The sequence below is a fragment of the Rhipicephalus microplus genome, chromosome 8, assembly GCF_043290135.1.
Source record: "Rhipicephalus microplus isolate Deutch F79 chromosome 8, USDA_Rmic, whole genome shotgun sequence".
Taxonomy (NCBI): Eukaryota; Metazoa; Arthropoda; class Arachnida; order Ixodida; family Ixodidae; genus Rhipicephalus; species Rhipicephalus microplus.
Window position 1 is genome coordinate 107661476 of NC_134707.1, and position 18903 is coordinate 107680378.

The 18903-nt window shown below is 43.7% G+C and overlaps 1 protein-coding gene across 2 annotated transcripts in view; it reads right to left on the reverse strand.

Moving 5' to 3' along the window:
• Positions 1-18436, reverse strand: part of LOC119163915 (luciferin 4-monooxygenase) — a 194826-nt gene extending 176390 nt beyond the window's left edge. For both annotated transcript variants that reach the window (XM_075872461.1, XM_037415986.2), the window contains exons 1-2: positions 18304-18436; positions 17905-17994 (exon numbers count right to left, since the gene is read on the reverse strand). The gene's annotated coding sequence lies outside the window, so the exon portion shown is untranslated. The remainder of the gene's footprint in view (positions 1-17904; positions 17995-18303) is intronic.
• Between the last annotated feature and the right edge of the window lie 467 nt (positions 18437-18903).

Sequence of the window (18903 nt, forward strand, 5' to 3'; positions counted from 1 at the left end):
TATTCTCACTAATCTCAGCCTCCTCTCAATCCTGAGGGAACCGCTGAGACTTTTTTTTATCAAATGCCATGCAGCACGCACTCCTTGTCTTGACAAGGACTGTTGACGACACGGCATGACTTTGTAAAACCCATAAGCGTAGGCCGTTTTACACCCATCACACATAGTCACTACACCTAAGTTTAAGTTCTATACACTACTCTTTTACTCTTGCCGCCCTGAGTAGACTTTTTATAATCAAATCGACCAAAAACCGTGTGTTTGGCGCTCTTTGGCCTGAGTTGCCCTTGCGTCACTAAAATCTACCATCATCATCATCACCAACGTGCTCTTCTTTATACAACTTAGATGGAAAGGCTCCACTAGCGCGTTGAACCTGATATTATTGTCGTTAATATGCGAAGAAACTACTGGAACACATACAGCACAGAAGGTCGGGACAAAGGTTTCTTCATAGACTCGGAGCACACCGTTTTTTCTTTGCCCGAATTCTATATAATGCCATGAGGAATAACGTCACTTATAATATCATCATCATTGCGATAATCTATAGTGGCCCCACACATTCGAAGTAAATCTATGCCCAGAATGATGTCACGTGTGCTCCGTGGAATAACCGTGAATGCTGTTACAAACACTTGACCACTTAGTGACACTGCCGTGGTACAAACACCAATCGGACACGGCAAGTTGCCACCCACGCCACAGAATGTTATCGCTTTCTCCCACAGAAACACGAGTTTTCGTCCCAAACGAGCCTTGAACACAGCACTCATGATCGACACGGTAGCTCCAGTGTCCACCAATGTCATTGTATCTACACCATCAACAAAAAATTGGCCCCATGTCTGCATGTTACACTGCAAAAGTCGTCGAAAAACAATAGCCTTGCGTCTGGAGAGAGTGAACAAAACGTTTATTTGATGTTCTGCGCAAGCGAATTCATGAATGGTATTCTGGGGGCGCTGTGTTAGAGGGCCTCTAGCATGCAGCGGAGATGAACGAGCGCATCAAGTCACGTCACACGTGAGACATGAGCGCTATCTGGTAGTTATCGTGGAAAACAAAACGCGCGCGCCCTGAGCGCCCGTCTTGAAGGTGATAAGGTGTAAAACGCAAAGCGACGGGTATGTGCCACCACCGTGTCGTCATAGCAAAGCGTTGGAAACACTTGCCTTTTTGTACAAGCATTGCATGATCAGTGCAACGTGATAAACGCTATGGTTCTTAGAATTACTTATATATGCCTTTTAAAGTAAGAGACACACACACAGAATATTGACGTGTTGTTATGGTTCCTCAGATATGCGCAATAATTGCCTTTCATTGAGAATCGCACAAGTATGAACGCTGAATCTTGAGCAATATTGGTGGGTGCTGCAGACGGGGTTGGCCATTCGGAGTATCATTTGGCCACTTTGGTGTTGTGTAGGTTACCGTTAAGAGCAGACAGACAAATGTACAGACAGACCAAAATTTTTGCGTCTAAGGTCCCCATAAAACACTATCATTTTTAAAACTTGCACTCTGTTTTCAAACATAAACACCAGTGGAGGACTGTTTTTAAACATAAACACCAGTGGATGTATCTCTTCTTGCACCGAATCACCAGTGACCTCACCCCCAGCAGCAGCACTGCCTAGGTTTCCTGATGTGGGGACGGGTAGTGGCGACGGGGCGACGGCGACCGACGCCGTCGAGGTGCTGCAGGTGGTGTCACACATCGGTCGGAGGCCGGAGAAGTGTTGTGGAAGTGCCCCTGCCGGAAGCTGCTGTTGGGTCGTGGTTGGATGGTCCAGTGTTTTTCAAGAGGTGGGACACCAGGCTGCTGAATCCTGGGTGGCGGGCATTCGTAGCGTCGTATTCGCGAGCGATTGCAGTACCTCGATATGTGATTGGTCACACCGCAGTTGTAGGACACAAGAACTGGGCTAAGTCGTCGCTGCAGCTCGACGTGATCTGGCATGTTGGCATGGTAATTCGCGTGAGTGCGACGCACAACATAATCGTTCGCTGGCCGGATGTATGGTCGTACGTTACTGTAGCGCTGAGGGTACGGTGGCCTGTTGTAGTAAGTGGGGCTTGAGTGATAGCTTCACCGAGATTCCGCAAACACCGGTGCGTTGACGAATTGACTCTCGAAATCCTCAAGCCGCAAGGTAGCCACGCCTTGCGAGAAATGGCGCCGAGAGGCGTAAGTCACTTCACGCGTCATGCTTTCTTGTCTGGCTAGCTCTTCTCGAACGATGTGATGGATGGTTTTAAGCTCGGTCAGCAGGTAGTAGATTGTCTACGCTGGCCAGCGCTGTGACATTGGCCAAACGAGCAAGCTTCGGCGTTATTCTGCGCTGCTTCAATGTCTCACACGTCCGACAGCGTCTGATGACATCTGACACGGAAGTCAGACTTTTTTGCTTATTATAAAGTTATAAACATCCCGCTGGAATCTATTTGCCTACAGAGCCTCAAAATGTCTTCTGTGTACATTGTACAGGTCTCACCGAAACTGAGCCCTTTGTGCAAGAGTCTGCTCAGCAAGCTCTATTTGCGCAGCAGTGTTACTGAAACACTTCGTTATCTCAGCAACAAAGCACTCCCACATCGTCAGTATGTCCTCATGGTTCTCGTCCCAGACGAGTGCAACGTCAGTAAGGTAAAAAAAAAAACCACTCGAGACAGCTGGGAGGCAGCATTCTATATGTTGTATTAGCTTACCCGCTTGTAGTGCTTGAGCCATGCGTCCACGTCGTCGTTGACCTTCCCGGAAAAGGTTGGTGGCTCTTTGTGATACGTTTAAGAACTGTTGGGGGCTGGTTGCCGAGCTTCTGCTTCGTCGGGCATGATGGGCAAAAGAGGAGGCAGGCTGGCGAGGCGACAGTGCCGGCGAAGTCCTAAGACTAGCGGTCCCGTCGTTGGTTGTTATACCGAGCACCTTGCACTACTCTGTTACGTCTGAAGTAGGGGTGCGGGGGTCTATTGAACAGAAGGCTGGGATGGCGAGGGGGCACGGGATGATGATGATGCTCCTTGGATCATTGACACCTACCCACTCTGCGGGATCGGCCATGAGTTGGACGGATCATGTATACTGAATTTATGATTATTATTTAGTGAGAGGTAAAATAATCTTGAGGTGATTTTTAATGGAACGTAATTACGAGTAATTGTAATTTTAAGTCGCGCTATTTTGTGCAATCTCACAGAGACTGAAGATCTTTTGACTAGGAAGGCTGAATAAATAATTGTTAGTAGTTGATACACCCATCAAATCTATTCGAGTCGCATGTACACTTTTCGACAGCTTTGAATATATTCCTGTCCGAGTGCCCCAGCGCGATGGCCCCAAATGATAGCAGAACGGCTGACGTAACCAGTAGACCACATTGCCGCAATATAATTTCGGTAGGTTTTTTCTGCAAGAGAAAACGTCGGCTGCTCAACACGAAGTGTTCGATAGTTGCGAGTTCGTTGTAATATGAGCAACAAGAGCAGACCGCCAAACCCGCTCTGTGAATGTAAAAATTTAGATTTGATTCTACAACGCATTCTGGTTATTGTAACTTCAGCTCGTCTTACTGCACACCATTAAGAGACTGCACACCACCATAAGAGAACAGCACACCATTATAAGAGAACTGTAGGTGCAGGAAGTTCGGTGATGAATCAAGAATTTGAGTAAACACAGATAATGCATACTTTCTGAACCTTGCCGCAGTAACAAACGCCGTAACAAGAAAGAGAGGGAGAACTGGACCTGTCAGAGAAGCTTTCACCAGAGAGTCCGCAACTTACGATTCCTTTGTGTCCTGGCACCCAAATATTCGCAAGTTTCGCAAATGATGAGGAACAAGTAATCGCCGTAATCTTAGAATCTCCGAATCTGTTGAAGCAGTTGGTGCCGAACACAACGACAATGAATATGTAACTATAGCCACAGAAGTAATGGTTAAAAGAATTTTACGTAGGGCTAATATAACAGCTAAAAACTCGGCAAAAATATTTGGGTGTAATCAGGAAGTCTAACGGAAAACGACCATTCAGTCTAGTTGTGTAGAAAAAATTCCCACCCCGGCCTTCTCTTCACAATGCGAAGCATCAGTTGCTACTACAACCATAGAACCAATTTGGTTTAAGTGCTCTCGAAAAATGCTACTCAGAAGATTTCTAGGTAGTAATTTCGCATGGTTAGGAAATATATCGTCATAAGATATGGCGAATACACTGAACCTGCCACTCATAGGCACCATATAAATAAGCCTTATCTGCAATGGGCCCAACAGCTTATGGGTAACGATTACCTAAGAGGTATGGAAGCGAGGCCATGTTATATTAAATAACACAGCTGGATCACTGATAAATATATATTCTTCTCGTCTTATCGGTGAGTCATAGACCCTTAAAAATGTTTGAATTCTTTATTATTTGAATCTAACAGGCAGAGAAGGAATTCATGAGTCCTTATATAGAACAGAGTTTGCTACAAATATGGGTAACCCCACGCACCAGCGAAGTGCCTGGCATCAATTAGAACTAACAGACGTATCTTCCAGGCTGGTACGCCAGAAATAAGGCACACCCAATCTCCAGTATAAGACGTATGCACATCTGGTAAGCCATTATTAAGGCGTCTGTCCGCATGCCCCATTGACGGTTACTCATCTTTCTGTGTAGGCCTAACGCACGTGACGCTTTCGTCACTGTATGTTCAATATGCATCCTCCAGTGGAGCTTTCTATCATAGATGATTCCGAGATACTTGAGAGTTTGCACTTGGGGAATATCTGCTTGGTGGAATGAGAGTGATATATTTATATTGTCTTGCGGAAAGAACGTTAGAACTGCACATTTCGGCACATTAAGCGTTAAACAAATGCTGTCTAGCCAAGCTTCCAAGGTAGATAAGTATCCTTGTAAAAGAGTGTAAAGTAATTTTATGGCAGTCGCAGACGCAAAGAATGCTATGTCATCCACCTGAACATACGTGCTCACTCTTTGATGACGAGGAATGGAGCTAAGCAAGATATTAAAGAATAGCGGGGACATAACCGCTCCTTGGGGATCAAGCACCTCTTGTCTGTCTCAATTTCTTTGTTGATATCCCACCCTGTACACAGTAAAACTCCCTGTATAGCGAGAACTCAGTCGTCCATGCAATAAAAATGCTAGGCAAGGTAATCTCACTGATCCTTCTAAGTAAAATTGGGTATTCGACATTATCGTAGGCTTTAGAGATATCTAGTGTATTTATTGCTGCATACTGTTTCTGTCGCCGTGCTAGCTGGATTCTGTTCTATAAATCAACGTGAGCACACCAGATAGACATTTCTGTTCTAAAACCAGTTTGACAGGGACCTAATAATTTATTAACAGTAACAAACTTATTAACGTGAGCATGTTATAGTCTCTCAATTAGTTTTAAAAAATCAGATGTTAACAAAATCGGTCGAATGTTGTCCTGAGTAAGTCCCTTGTTCTTATCTTTAAGCAGGGGTATCACTTTAGCTGCCGTCCACACAGAAGGAATACAAGAGTGTTTTATAGAATAATTTATGGTATCAAATAACACATTTGAAGAACATCTAAGAAGATTTTCAGCATCTTCGTAGTGATACCATCGAGGCTTGTGCTGCCGCTGATTAACGTTTTACAACTGAAGAGAGGACCGAAAATGATATACCTTTCGTATTTTGAGAGTGTCTTGCCTCACAAGAGGTGAATGATTGCAGGTAGAAATATTAGCCTCCAATCCCCTGGCGATTGCACCTAGTGAATCTTCTATTTCTCGGGTAGTATATACTATTAATTCTGCATGTAAGGAACGTGGAATTTGATAGATCTGAGATAGCGGAACAATGCGGTCTTATTGTTTAATTTTGAAAGGAACTCAAAATGGCGAACGTAATATTCATCTTTGCTTTCGGGATTGTACGCGTGAAACTCGCTGCAATAAACTCGTAGTTGTTACAGTTATTAGAAGACTGATTATGCAAAAGTTGCTTCCACGCTGCTTTCCGGCGTTTCTAGTCCCCCAAGCAGTCGTCATTCCACCAAATATTAGCCGTAGGATCTTTACCTACTTGTATCTTGAACTCCGATTTGTTACGATCAGAGTCAAGAATATTGCAAACATTACGTGCGCTACTTGAACTTTCAGCCAAAGATGCAAAAAATACCCGCGAATTCATTTTAAACCTATTATGGTCAATAAACGAACGAACGAGACACTATGCACTATACTGTGACCCGTGGATCTCAAACATCACGGGAATGTGGTCGCTAATCGAACCAGTGTCCACAGTCTCCCAGGACAACACCGAAAGTCCTGGACCCGAAACGTAATACTTCGAAAACGTAAGATTTCGAAAACGTAACACCGAATGGCACAGGCCACGTAAAAATGTTAATGATCCAGTGTTGTGAGAGGTAAAATTGTTCAATGCCGCCCAGTCCCATAGGCGTTTTCCATTCTGACTCGTTCTAAATCCCCATGATATATGATGAGAGTTGAAATCTCCAGCTAGCACAACTCTTTTTCCACAGTTTAGAAGAACTGAATCTAGTGACTAAGTTTTTAGCATACCCAAAGGAAAATATGCATTACCAGAGAAAACTCGAGACCTCCTGGAAGAGTAAATTCTATTGCTAATATTTCACTTTCAGTAGACATTAGCTGAAAGGATAACCTTGCTTTATGGCAGAATTTATTAGACAAAAGAGTGAGTAAACCACCTCCTCTGGATGGACGATCTAACCGAAATGGTTGGTCATCACGCAAACTAAAAAGTTTATCTGGAGGTAACCAAGTTTCTTGTATTATGACAACATCTGAATGACTCTGAGAAATTAAACTGTTGAGATCAGTAGAAGCAGCAAAGACGCATCGTCAGTTCCACTGTAGTACTCTCATCTATCTTCCGGTGACAAAAGCACCGTAGAGGCTACAGCCTTCTCCAAAATGTTTGCTGTGCTGTTGACCTGAGGTAGAACTTTCTTTGATTTATTGTTAGTACAGGTATTGGAAACCTCTAGCGGAGGCCCCCTTCGTTTCTCTGCACGCGGGTCAACATCCATGCTTGCACATTGCTGTAAACCTGCATGGTAGATTTGTGAGTCTGAAGGGCTACCGCTCTTTAGAGACAAGCTGGAACTAGGACCCTCATTCAAGGGCATCGTCTGAACATTGTCAACTTGTGAGGAAACATTTCCCTGGCTGTGACTTACTGGTGGACAAACCTGCCGAGAGATCCTCTTCTTCCAAAGTCTACACTGCTATTCCCTCTTCTCAGTCTGGCACATACACGTAATAATAATATATCAATAATATTTCCTCCTCTGCACGGAGAAAGCTAGATCTGCTTTTTAAAACATAAGCTTCACGACGCCCAGAGCAATAATAATAGATTACTGTCCTAATATTCTCTGATGAGGCCGAAATTAGAATACACGAGTGCAGCATGAGACCCATACACTCGAACTAACATCGAGTGCCTTGAAAAAATAAAGAGAAAGCAGAGCGGTCTACTTTTAACAAGTTCTCACGAGTCGACTCTCCTTATGATAGGATGAAAGCCAAAAGCATTTCCCTTCTTAGCGCCAGTCGAAAATAGGTAATACTTGACCTTCTCTATCTTCTTCTCAAAGCCAAGCTTGCGAGTGACTCATCGCCGTACCTCACACTCTCATCAACCGCACCTTCAAGCCATCATCACGCTAAGCTCCTAACACCTTATTTCTGTAGAACACACACTTATAAGTACCTATATTTTCCACGAATGGTCTCAGATTGGAAAGAAATAACTCAGGCACCTTCATAGTATCTATGTTTCCTTCACTCCAATATGGCATTGTCTTGCAAGTCCAGGTTTCCGATGTTTCAATACAGTGTTTTTTCTTTTTTTACTCTTGTATATACCATTTTTATTGTATGCATATGTATTTATTACATTCTTGACTTGAAGAGCGAAAATGATCGTTTTTATTGTTTTGTTTGTATTACGTATGTATTCTTGCGCACATTTGAAGTATGGATTTTCAGTATCATATTTTCTTCATTTTGTTCAGTACATGCGTTATTACGAAATACTTTTCGATTTAGCTTTTTGTGTTTACTCTGAGTGTATGATACACCCACCCCGAACAATTTCTGATGTCACTTATTGTATCAACTACGTCCTCTTGAAACTGCCCACCTGCTTGGACATAAAGGTCGCCAGTATGTAAAAAATAATGGCTTCGATCAATGAAGGTAAAACCAGAAGTAAAGATTTAAAAAAAAATGAAGCAGGTGAGAAATAGGGAGATGAAAGTAGGGGGAAACACAATTAAATAGGAAGAAAAAAAGATAAAAAGGCAGAAAAACCGGGAAGACAGACAAATAAATTAAGAAGGGAGAAAGGAAAGAAAAAAAAAACCGAAGAGAAACAAAGAAGGTTGCCCTGTTCTGCCCTTCCTACAGGCTTGCCACCACAAGTGCGAAGCTGAATTTTTAAATATCCACGAAACTCTATTATGACTTCAGATTGCTAATTGGAGTTTTTTGATAGTAACCTCCTAAATGTTGTACAAATCCGGTAGCAATTCCGCAGAACATAACATTGTCTCATTCGTCCTAAGATACGTTCCCTGCATCTTTTCTAAGCCTTTCTCTATGGTGAGATGAACTTGAACCTATACTGCTTCATAGAAGCGCAAAACATGGCGCTTTCATTGTAGTCATGTCGACGTTCAGCAAATTATTGAACATTGCTTCACGCACAAAGGTCCATCGACAAGCTGTTGATACTACCTTGTGGCATCGAAAGCCGACTTTCTAGGATGGTCAATGCTACAATAGACAAAGTTATTCTTTGAGAAAGAGCCTCGCCGTCATTGCGCGTATTTCGCTAATTTATTGAAATCATCACTTTATTAAAATATCAAGCAGCTAAGGGCAATCTTCCACGCTCTCAATAACTTCGTCAGGCATACTACAATAATGCTCGAAAACAAAATCGCATTCCAACAGTTTTTGTTCAACAAGACGTTTTTTGGTCCAGAACACACAGTTTGTCATTCCTGAAAAGCAACAAGGTTTATTGACCAAAGATATATATTTCATTAACAAACTATTTTAAACGATGTGTACAGTGTATACAGAAAAAAAAGAATACCATGCACATTTACACTTTGCTTGACACTATTGCTTGGTAATTAGCATCAAACTAAGAAGCCTTATGAATTCAGACGTACGCGATTCTACGAAAGGAACAATATATAGCGCACGCTTACTTAGAGTTAAATCGTAATGGATCAGGCACAGCTCGTTTAGTTGTGGTAGAATAGTGACGACTGTTTCTCGCATTTTGCGTTGGGCATTCATTCACAGGGAGTCCAAGCTACCACTAGTGTGGGTTTAACAGTATTTTGACAATCACTAGTGAGGGTTTGACAGGAAGGCGACCAAGTGCATGTTGACGACTATTAGCTCTTAGAAGTTGGGGTGGCGCCACTTGGAGGGAGGCTTTCGTGACGTCAAGGCATGGACTCTTCGATGCCCGATGAAAACTGTGAAAAGGTGTGTGTCACGCTTCTAAGTCCTATGATGGATGTATTCCATTACTGCCCACGCCAGCCTTATTATGAAAGGGGAGAAAAGCAAAAACACGCTTCTGCTTGAATACAACACACTCATTGGCGCAAAATCATGGGATATTGAGATGCAAGGCACCATATTTACACTATTAGGTGCAGCTGTTCGTGAGCGATTCCTTCAAGATATAAGAGAGTTTCTCCTCTTCTAGCGTTATTTACGGAAAATGGTGTAACTGGTGTATCTACGGACAATACTTTCACTGGTGTGCCAAAACCTCGTGCTCGAGTGCAGCATTGAAACTCGCAAGATATCTTGAATGCATGCGCCGTGGCTAAGGTACTCGGCTGCTGACCCGCAGGTCGCGGGATCAAATTCCGGCTGCGGTGGAAGCATTTACGATGGAGGCGGAAATGTTGTAGGCCCGTGTGCTCAGATTGGGGTGCACGGTAAAGAACCCCAGGTGGTCGAAATTTCCGGAGCCCCCCAATACGGCGTCTCTCATTATCATATGGTGGTTTTGAGACGTTAAACCCCACATATCAACCAATCTTGAATGCATGCGCCTAGAATACCACCGCTGTTTGTTTTTCTCGTCTAGTTGCTTACTCAACAAGCTGTTTAGTTTCATGTTTATCTCGCAATAATTTTGGAGCTTCATTTCACGGAAGTTATTGAGGTTTAGTGCGGTTGAGGTTGTTTGCGTGAATTGTTTTGCCATCAGATTCTGTCTTCGTGCAGAATCATAGCAATGGTGCTGTCGCACAAGAAACCATCAATTTAGATAGCCACATTGTAAATTAATTTTTCTTTCAGTTGATTAAGTGGAAATGACGCGTGACACAAGTAGTTGACTTATCAAGGCGAGGGTTGTTTATTTATTACTTGGGTCACGTCGCTTAGTACGCGATCTTAAGAGTTCATTGCGACTTTTGGCGTTTCTGTTCGAATTATATGCGCTGCTCCCACGCGAAGTGAACACTGTGTTTGTGACGCACCAGTGGATCACTCTAGCCTTTCACGCAAATTGGGGTATACGACTACATATTGCCTGGTGACTGTCGAGAAGGAACCTGTACGTATGATCCATAAAGGGAAAACTGACATATCTCAACATTTCTAAAATGCTTGTGAGTGTGGCAGTACCACCTATTTAATCTTCCGAATACTTTAGCTGAGTGCTTATGACAATGAGATTCGTGTAAGTGTCCTGTTGGTAAAGGTGCAGTTCTGTGAAATCATTTAGATTATTCGCAGATGCAATTGCAAATAGTTCAGAAAGCGCAACGTATTTATTGAATCGACACTTATAATTTTGTTTTTGATACTTCGGTCCACATATTTTCTTAATGTGGAGTCTATGCCTAGTTGTAATCACGTCAGCACCAGTCAGCATACTTTCTTAGCACTCAATTCTTGGTGTACGAATGAAAACGGCTGTGTTGTTGTTCTGAAACCCCATTTTCGCAATAAATCTTCAATTAGGGCGGGAATCTGTCTATCCTCAGATAAGTTATCAAAGATTTTTACATCTTGATTGATTGATATGTGAGATTTCGACAAGTCTGACTAGTTATAAACCCTTCCACATTGTACCTTGAGAGATTCGCGCCACAAAATTGAGAAGTATTCGCCAACGTTTTGCTAAAGAGCGGGTAAATGGCGGGTGCAGTTAAAGGAGACAAGCGGCGGCTGAGTTGCGAAGTACTTGCCGTGACGCCAAATCGCCGGGACCACAGCACTGCCAGTGTTCGTTCTCGGTGCTAATTGGGCCGATGCACGCGCTGACTGCGGTGCTCTTTAAACATGCCGCACGCAAGTAACAGTACTATCCGGCTGAGAGTGCTGCCTCGACAGGACACACACGACAGGACAGGCCGGCTTTGTTTGACATGGCGTACAGCTGCGGCCACGCCTGTCTAGAGCACACAAACAGCTGGTTTTCGCTCTGCGGAGCAAAACCTCGAGGCAGTATCAGGCTCTGACGTGGTCAGTTTGACGACTAGGCCGTGCATGCTCCTGATACACTACTTCAGAGCCCGAAACGGCCTCAAGGTTTCGGCCCGCAGTGCAAAAACTGGCTGCCCGAGCTCTCTACACAGACGTGGCCGTGGCTTTACGTACGTTTTGCTAGCAGGGATAGTGGCAACAAAAGCGATAACCACTGCGCGTGCTTATCACTTCACTGAACCGCTGCGAGCGATGCATTTTGCTTGAAGGTGGGACGTAGGGGAGCACTGCAAGCACAGTGCGAAAATGCACGCAAGCAGGCATGGCACGTGGTATTTGCTTTTGTCTTCTCCGGGCATCACTAGTAAGCGAAGAAAAAGCACTAGTGCCTAATATATAAAAAAGTTCGAAACTATCTCGTACGGCTTTTGGTTATGTTCGTAATAATTATGCAATTATTACGAACAAAATTTATTGTGACTCATTGCATGTAAGAGTCAACAACGTGCATTCTGTCGCACCATCATAAAAAACATTGGCACACCGTTTATATATATATATATATATATATATATATATATATATATATATATATATATATATATATAATATATATATATATATATATATATATATATATATATATATATATATATATATATATATATATATATATATATATATTCATTTATAAAGAGAAGGACGCACTTATACAAAATGTGGCTTTAATAACGTTTCGGCTGGTGGGCCAGCCTTCGTTAGAATGACTGCAGATATGTTACGGGCACTTTAGATATGTAGGTGGATACAGACACAGGAGCAGTGCACCACGGTCAGATGCCATGCGCAATGAGAACAAGGTACAGGCGCATGGTGGACACAACACCACACTACGACTAACAATGACAAAAACAAAGATATTGCGTAATACAAGGAACCGCGTCACTGGCCAGTGAAATACCACGAGGCACAACACGTATAAGAAATATTGGCATTGCGCCAAGCGCACTTAGCACAAGATTGCTCTTTACAAGTAAAACTCGAGAAAAAAAAACATTTTTTACCAGGGAGCAAATATTCCCGCAAAAAAGATATAAGTTTGTCGCCGCACGAAGCTGAGCACGCAACATATTCACGCAAGTGCACTAGCCAGTTTACCCGTGTTTTCGGTTAAACCCCTCGAAATTGTTTCGAACATGTGAATACGAAATGACTCGCGTATCTCGCGAGTCATTTTTGAATCACAAGTACAAAACATCACATCATATTAACGCAAAGTGAGCACCCAAAGAAAGTTTTTTTAGAGCTACCCCATGCCGTGTATGGTGGCTTCAAGAATTTGTAGGGCATACTCAGGTCTCTCCAAACTACGTAATACTCATTTATATTTCACACGCTGGTTGCCATACATGCCGCAAACCTTGATGCAAGGTATGCGATCGGATGACGACTATACCACGGTGGCTAAAAGCTGCGCAAATACTTTTAGTTTAAAAATTCGTGGTGAATTTACCTGTGACACAGGTAATTAATTCCATTCGCAACTTGTAGTACATCGGTCTCACCGAAAATGAATTTCACTACTATTATAACAACCGCAAGGCGCATGTGCACTCATTGCCTCAGCTGCCGATTTCTAGACACGTTGCCACTACGGGACATGACTTCGAATCATTTAAGGCGACTGTATTGGAGGCGGGAATCACGTCACATTATAAGCGCGAAATATGCGAGTCGTTTTTTATTCACAAGTCCGAAACCGTTTTAAGGGTTCAAACGAAAACGCGGGTAAACTGGCTAGAGTACTTGCGTAGGGGACAGTGCGTTCTCAGCTTCGTGCGGTGACAGACTATCTCTTTTTCGTGTGGAATACGAACCCGTTGACCACTATCGGTCTGGGTGTCAGCCGGCCGACGGAGCCTAGGTGAGAAGCATCTTCGACTATACTTCGGACCGTACAGGGTACTTTGACATGTCGGCACCTTCGACTACGATGTTGCCCCTGATGACATTATGAACTTTCAGCGGCGCCTTACGTGACCTGAAGTCGCCCACGCCATGCGCCTCAAACTGTATTACACGCGTTTGTGGACCTGTGAACTCTACATTTTTCGTTACTGTACTTCCTTGAGTAATTGATGTACTTCCATCTTTTGTTGAGGCATCGGATGTGATGCCTTTTCAGAGGAAGGCAATGCCACACTTCACTCTTCTCTCTTTATTTTCAAGTTACCGTCGCATTGCAATCTAACCCCGTATTCTAGAACCTCCCTTCACTCAACGCTTCGCCTCCACTTCAGAAAGCCGATTGGAGCGCCATCTCAAGGCACGGCAAGTCACTGCATATCAACGATAGTCTGCTGCGATTCTTGAGTTGCGCAGCGTCATTTTCAGCCAAGTGGAGGCGCAGTGCTCAACTCTGTCATGTGAAGGGTGAAAGTCGAGTCAAGGAGCGTTTCTGAATACGGGGGTAAGTGCTCCCTAGTGCAAAGCATGTCCGAAAAAGTTAGAGTATTTAGATAATGTTACAGAATATTACTTTTATACAGTGTGCTCGACGCGAACATCAGCTAGTTGTGAAACTTAGATAGATGTGGGGTTTAACGTCCCAAAACCACCATCTGATTAGGAGAGACGCCGCGGTGGAGGACTCCGGAAATGTCGACCACCTGGGGTTCTTTAACGTGCGAGCACTTCTGAGCACACGGGCCTAAAGTATGTTGGCCTCCATCGAAAACGCAGCCACCGCAGCCGGGATTTGATCCCGCGATTTGCGGGTCAGCAGCCGAGTACCTTAGCCACTAGACCACCGCGGCGGGGCTTAGTTCTAAAGCTTACCCGGCTGCTAGAACTAATGATGGAATCTTCGATGGTACAGGTTTGTAGGAATGAAGTCACGCTCACAGCGGCTGCGGCATTACACTAATTTTTCTGCCGTTTTCTTTTACTGAGTGTTCATGAACTGTTTCTCGCATCGGATCAAAGAAGCCATCAAGAGTCTACCAGTACCGCATTTGTTGACACTAAGTGATTTTTTTCCAAGTTAGCATTTTTTTTTCTCCTGGAGGGTGGTGCCTTCGCAAACCCTAACAACAAGCTCGAGAGACCTTCTCTTGCAGGTCGCAGCACAACGCAACGTACTAGCGCCACTGACTGAGGGCGCGATCCTCATGACTGATTTAGCTGCTCAATGCTTCCCTCATTATAAACATGAATAGTGCGGACGAGGACTTTAGTATCTGGCAATAAGACTGTGGTGGGTTTACTAACAAAGAGCCGCTTCATGAGCAATATTTTTAAAAACTCTTGAAGGTAAGCCTCAAATCATCGCTATTCAGAAGTCCCGTCGCGCAGTGACGTTAATCACTGCGCGACGTCGGACGAAAGGTGACTAGGACAGTTACTACGAATAAATTTATGATAAATTGCTTTGAAATTGATGACGCACTGTATTCATGTGTCGGCATTCGATTATTTGTGGTTGTGTTCGAAGCAGTCACTGTAATCCGAGTGTTTGCATTGCTAAGCCCTAATTATGGCATACTACTGGTATAGGGATGGGCTACTTCAATGCCAAAGTAGGGAAGGAGCAGGCTGGATACCAGGCAGTAGAGTATTAGGCCATCGGTACCGGAAATGCCAGAGGGAAGTTATTAGTAGAATTCACTGAACTCAATCATTTAGGGATCTTGAATACCTTGTACCAAAAATGAGCGAATCGTAAGTGGGCATTGAAGAGCCCTAACGGCGAAAGTAAGAATGAAATAAACCTTATACTGAGTGCATACCCAGGCATAGTCCAGGGTGTGGAAATGCTTGGCAAGCTACGATACAGTGAATGGTAAGGACTCTAAATCACCTAGACTTGAAGAAGGAACGACAGAAACTGATACTCAAGAAGCCAATCGATGAGTTATAGCACTGATAGGGAAAGTACAGGAATGCAGGGTCTTGCTTGAGAGCGTTGACGCAATGAATTCATAATCTGACGAGTATCACTATGGAGTGTGCAGTGAAAGTTTGAGGTACTGTGGATAGACAGGACACTGCAAGCTGTTTCAGGAGACAAAGAACTTCATGAACGTCTAAGCATGAAAGCCTGAAACTCAACAGACGAAATAGAGCTGGCAGATGTTTTGAAGTTGATTAATAAGCGTAACGTAACCGCTGTAAAGAGTTGTTATATGTGGAAACTTGCGATAGACAAAAATTATATGCATGCACTAAGGAACAAGGAAAACAATGTAAGTACCAAAATGAATAGGATAGTTGAAGTAGCGGAGGAGTTTTACAAAGATCTGTACAGTAGCTGGGACAGTCACGAACATAATGTAAAAAGCAGCAGTACCCCGGATGACATCCCACCAGTAATGCAGAACAAGTCAAGAAAGCCTCGGAGGGAATGCAAAGCGGCAAAGGTGCTGGTCAGGATCACGTAACATAAGATCTGCTGAAAAGACGGAGAACAGATTGTATTAGAAAAATGGGACACGCCGTTCACAAAGTGTCCCCTGATGGTGAGGGTACCAGAGTCTTAATCCATAAGAAAGAGGACGACAAAAACCTGGAGAACTACAGGCCGATAAGCTTGTTCTCCATCGTGTACAAGCTATTTAAAAGCTAACGTAATTAGGAACACATTAGAATTCAATTGATTAAAGAAAATCAAGCAGGATTTAGTACAGGCTCATCAACAATTAACCACATTCATACTATCAATAAAGTGACGGGGAAATGTTCAGAATACACCCAACCGCTGTGCATAACCTTCATAGATTAAAAGGAGGTATTTTAGTCAGCAGAGATATCAGCAGTCTTGCTGACACTGCGGAATCAGGGTGCCGACGAAGCATATATAAACATCCTGGAAGAATTCTACAGTGAAACAACTACGACCATAGCGCTCCATAAAGAAAGCGATGTAGTACAAATAAAGAAGGGTGTAATATAAGTCGACACGATCTCCCTCATTCTTTTTACCGCGTACTTACAGGAGGTTTGCAGAGGCCTATAGGAGAGGAAGAGTTAGGGTTACCAGTTAAAGAAGAGTTCCCTAGTAACCCGCGTTTCACCGATGGCATTGCCTTGATAGGTAACTAAGGGGACAACTTACAGCTCATGATTACTGAACTGAATATAAAGCAGAAGAGTGGGTTTGAAAACTAATATGCGCAAAATAAAGTAATGCTCACGTTTCTTGGCAAAAACAACGCTTTGCGATTGGTGGAGCCCCGCTGTGGTCGTCTAGTGGCTAAGGTACTCGGCTGCTTACCCGCAGGTCGCGGGATCGAATCCCGGCGGTGGCGGCTGCATTTCCGATGGAGGCGGAAATGTAGGTCCTTGGGCTCAGATTTTGGTGCAAGTTAAAGAGCCCCAGGTGATCGAAATATCCGGAGCCCTTGACTACGGCGTCTCTCATAACTATATATCGTGGTTTTGGGACGTTAAACCCCACAAATAAATCATCAATCATTGCGATAGGTGGATAGACACTGGAAGTTGTGAAAGAATATGTCTTCTACTTGGTACAGGTAGTAACTGCGGAACCGAACCGTGAGAGTTATATAATTGGAAGAATAATGATGGGATAGACCACATTCAGCAAGCATTCTGAAATCATGAATGGTGACCTACTACGAACACTCAATAGGAAAGTATGTAACTGCTGCATCTTACCGGTACCTCCCTACTCAGCAGAAACCTGGAGGATTACAAAGAGGGTACAACTTAAGTAGAAAATAACGCAGAAAGCAATGGAAAGGAATATGATAGGTGTAACATGATAATACAAGAAGAGAGCAGAATGTGTCAGGGAAGACACATTCGCAACGTAGCGAAAAGGCCAAATAACCGCTGGTCATTAAGGATCACAGATGATGTTCAAAGAGAAGGCAAGTGGGTGAGGGAGAGACAGAAAGTTAGGTGGACAGATGACATTAGGAAGTGTGCAGATATAAAGCGGCAGCAGCACACAGGACAGAGTTGACTGGCGGAACATGGGATAGGCAGTGGGTGTAGTGGGACTGATGATAGTGCAGTGGGCGTAGTGAGGCTGACGATAATCTTGCATTGGGCGTAGTGAGGCTGATGATAATATTGCAGTGGGCGTAGTGAGGCTGATGATAATGATGAATATTGGTGTAAAGGTATGAATGCTTAACTCCATATTATGGCTATAGGATATAGAAAGTTTAAAAGAAGCACATTTATTCCATTAGAAGTATCAGTACCTTAAGTGAAAACATTGTTATAATTGAAACATATGGAATTGAAAGGTTGATAATGACACTGATAGTAGTAAGTAACGTAAGATACCTTCTATTACTGAGCCTGAAGCTCCCGAATGGTGCGAAAAAGAGTGTTTTCTGAAAGCTAAGTGTACTTACCAGGAACATTTGGCCGTATTATGATGATGATGCAGTTGGCATCGGCGTGCAGGACAGTATACTCATTCTCAACACCGAAAGGAGGAGTGCCTGCAAAATTTATACATATCGCTTAATAGCTCACATATCACAAACAAAATTTATAGAAAAGCTATTCGTCGCTTCACGCCGATTCTCGCTTCGGGCGCTAGTAGACCTTATGACGGTATGTTAATTGCTGCATTTGGCACTAAATGTCGAAGCCCACCAATCAGAGAGAGGGTTGTTCTTCTAAAGAAGTCACAGCTTTGCCGCGAAGGCGAGGCCATGAAAGTGATAACAACAAATTGGAAGGTCACGCGCAGAATGGCCAGCATAACGAATCGTGAGTCGAGTTTCTCACGCACTAAACGTACTTACAGGTACAGATGAACGCGAATAAGTGTCTCAGTTGTTACTTCACTGTGTCGGTAAAGCGGGCCATTTTTGCAAACAGAGGCTCTGCAACGATATCAGTGACCTTTGTGTGCCTTAACGCCAGCTAAGACACATGATCCTCCCAACCAGCAGATAAGGGTGAAGGAAATATTTTCCACTCCCCACCTCTCTGTGGGCTGAAGTGCGCGTGAGAGATAAGAGCCGCCGCCACGCGCTCATTGCGCCATCTTGCCGATAATGCTGAAAACACGATAGTTCCCCCTCGAGATGCCCGTCAACAGCGGTAAGTGGTAGACATAAATAGCTTGCCGTTTGAAGGATGAAGTAGGTACCCCTCGGTGGCTAAGTGGTTACCGCCTCGTATTCACGACGTACGGTCGGATCCGTGCGCCAAAGTCTTTTTTCTGGATTTTTTTCTTTCTGGCGTTTTTATAGATATAGATACGTATACATCTATGGTGCATGGCATCGACGGTGAAGCCAGCGCCGACGCCGGCGCCGAAATTCAGCCGAGAGTGTCCAAGTAATTGCTATCGCAATAAAGATTCACCAGGGCCAGTTGGTCAAAAACTTCCAGAAACT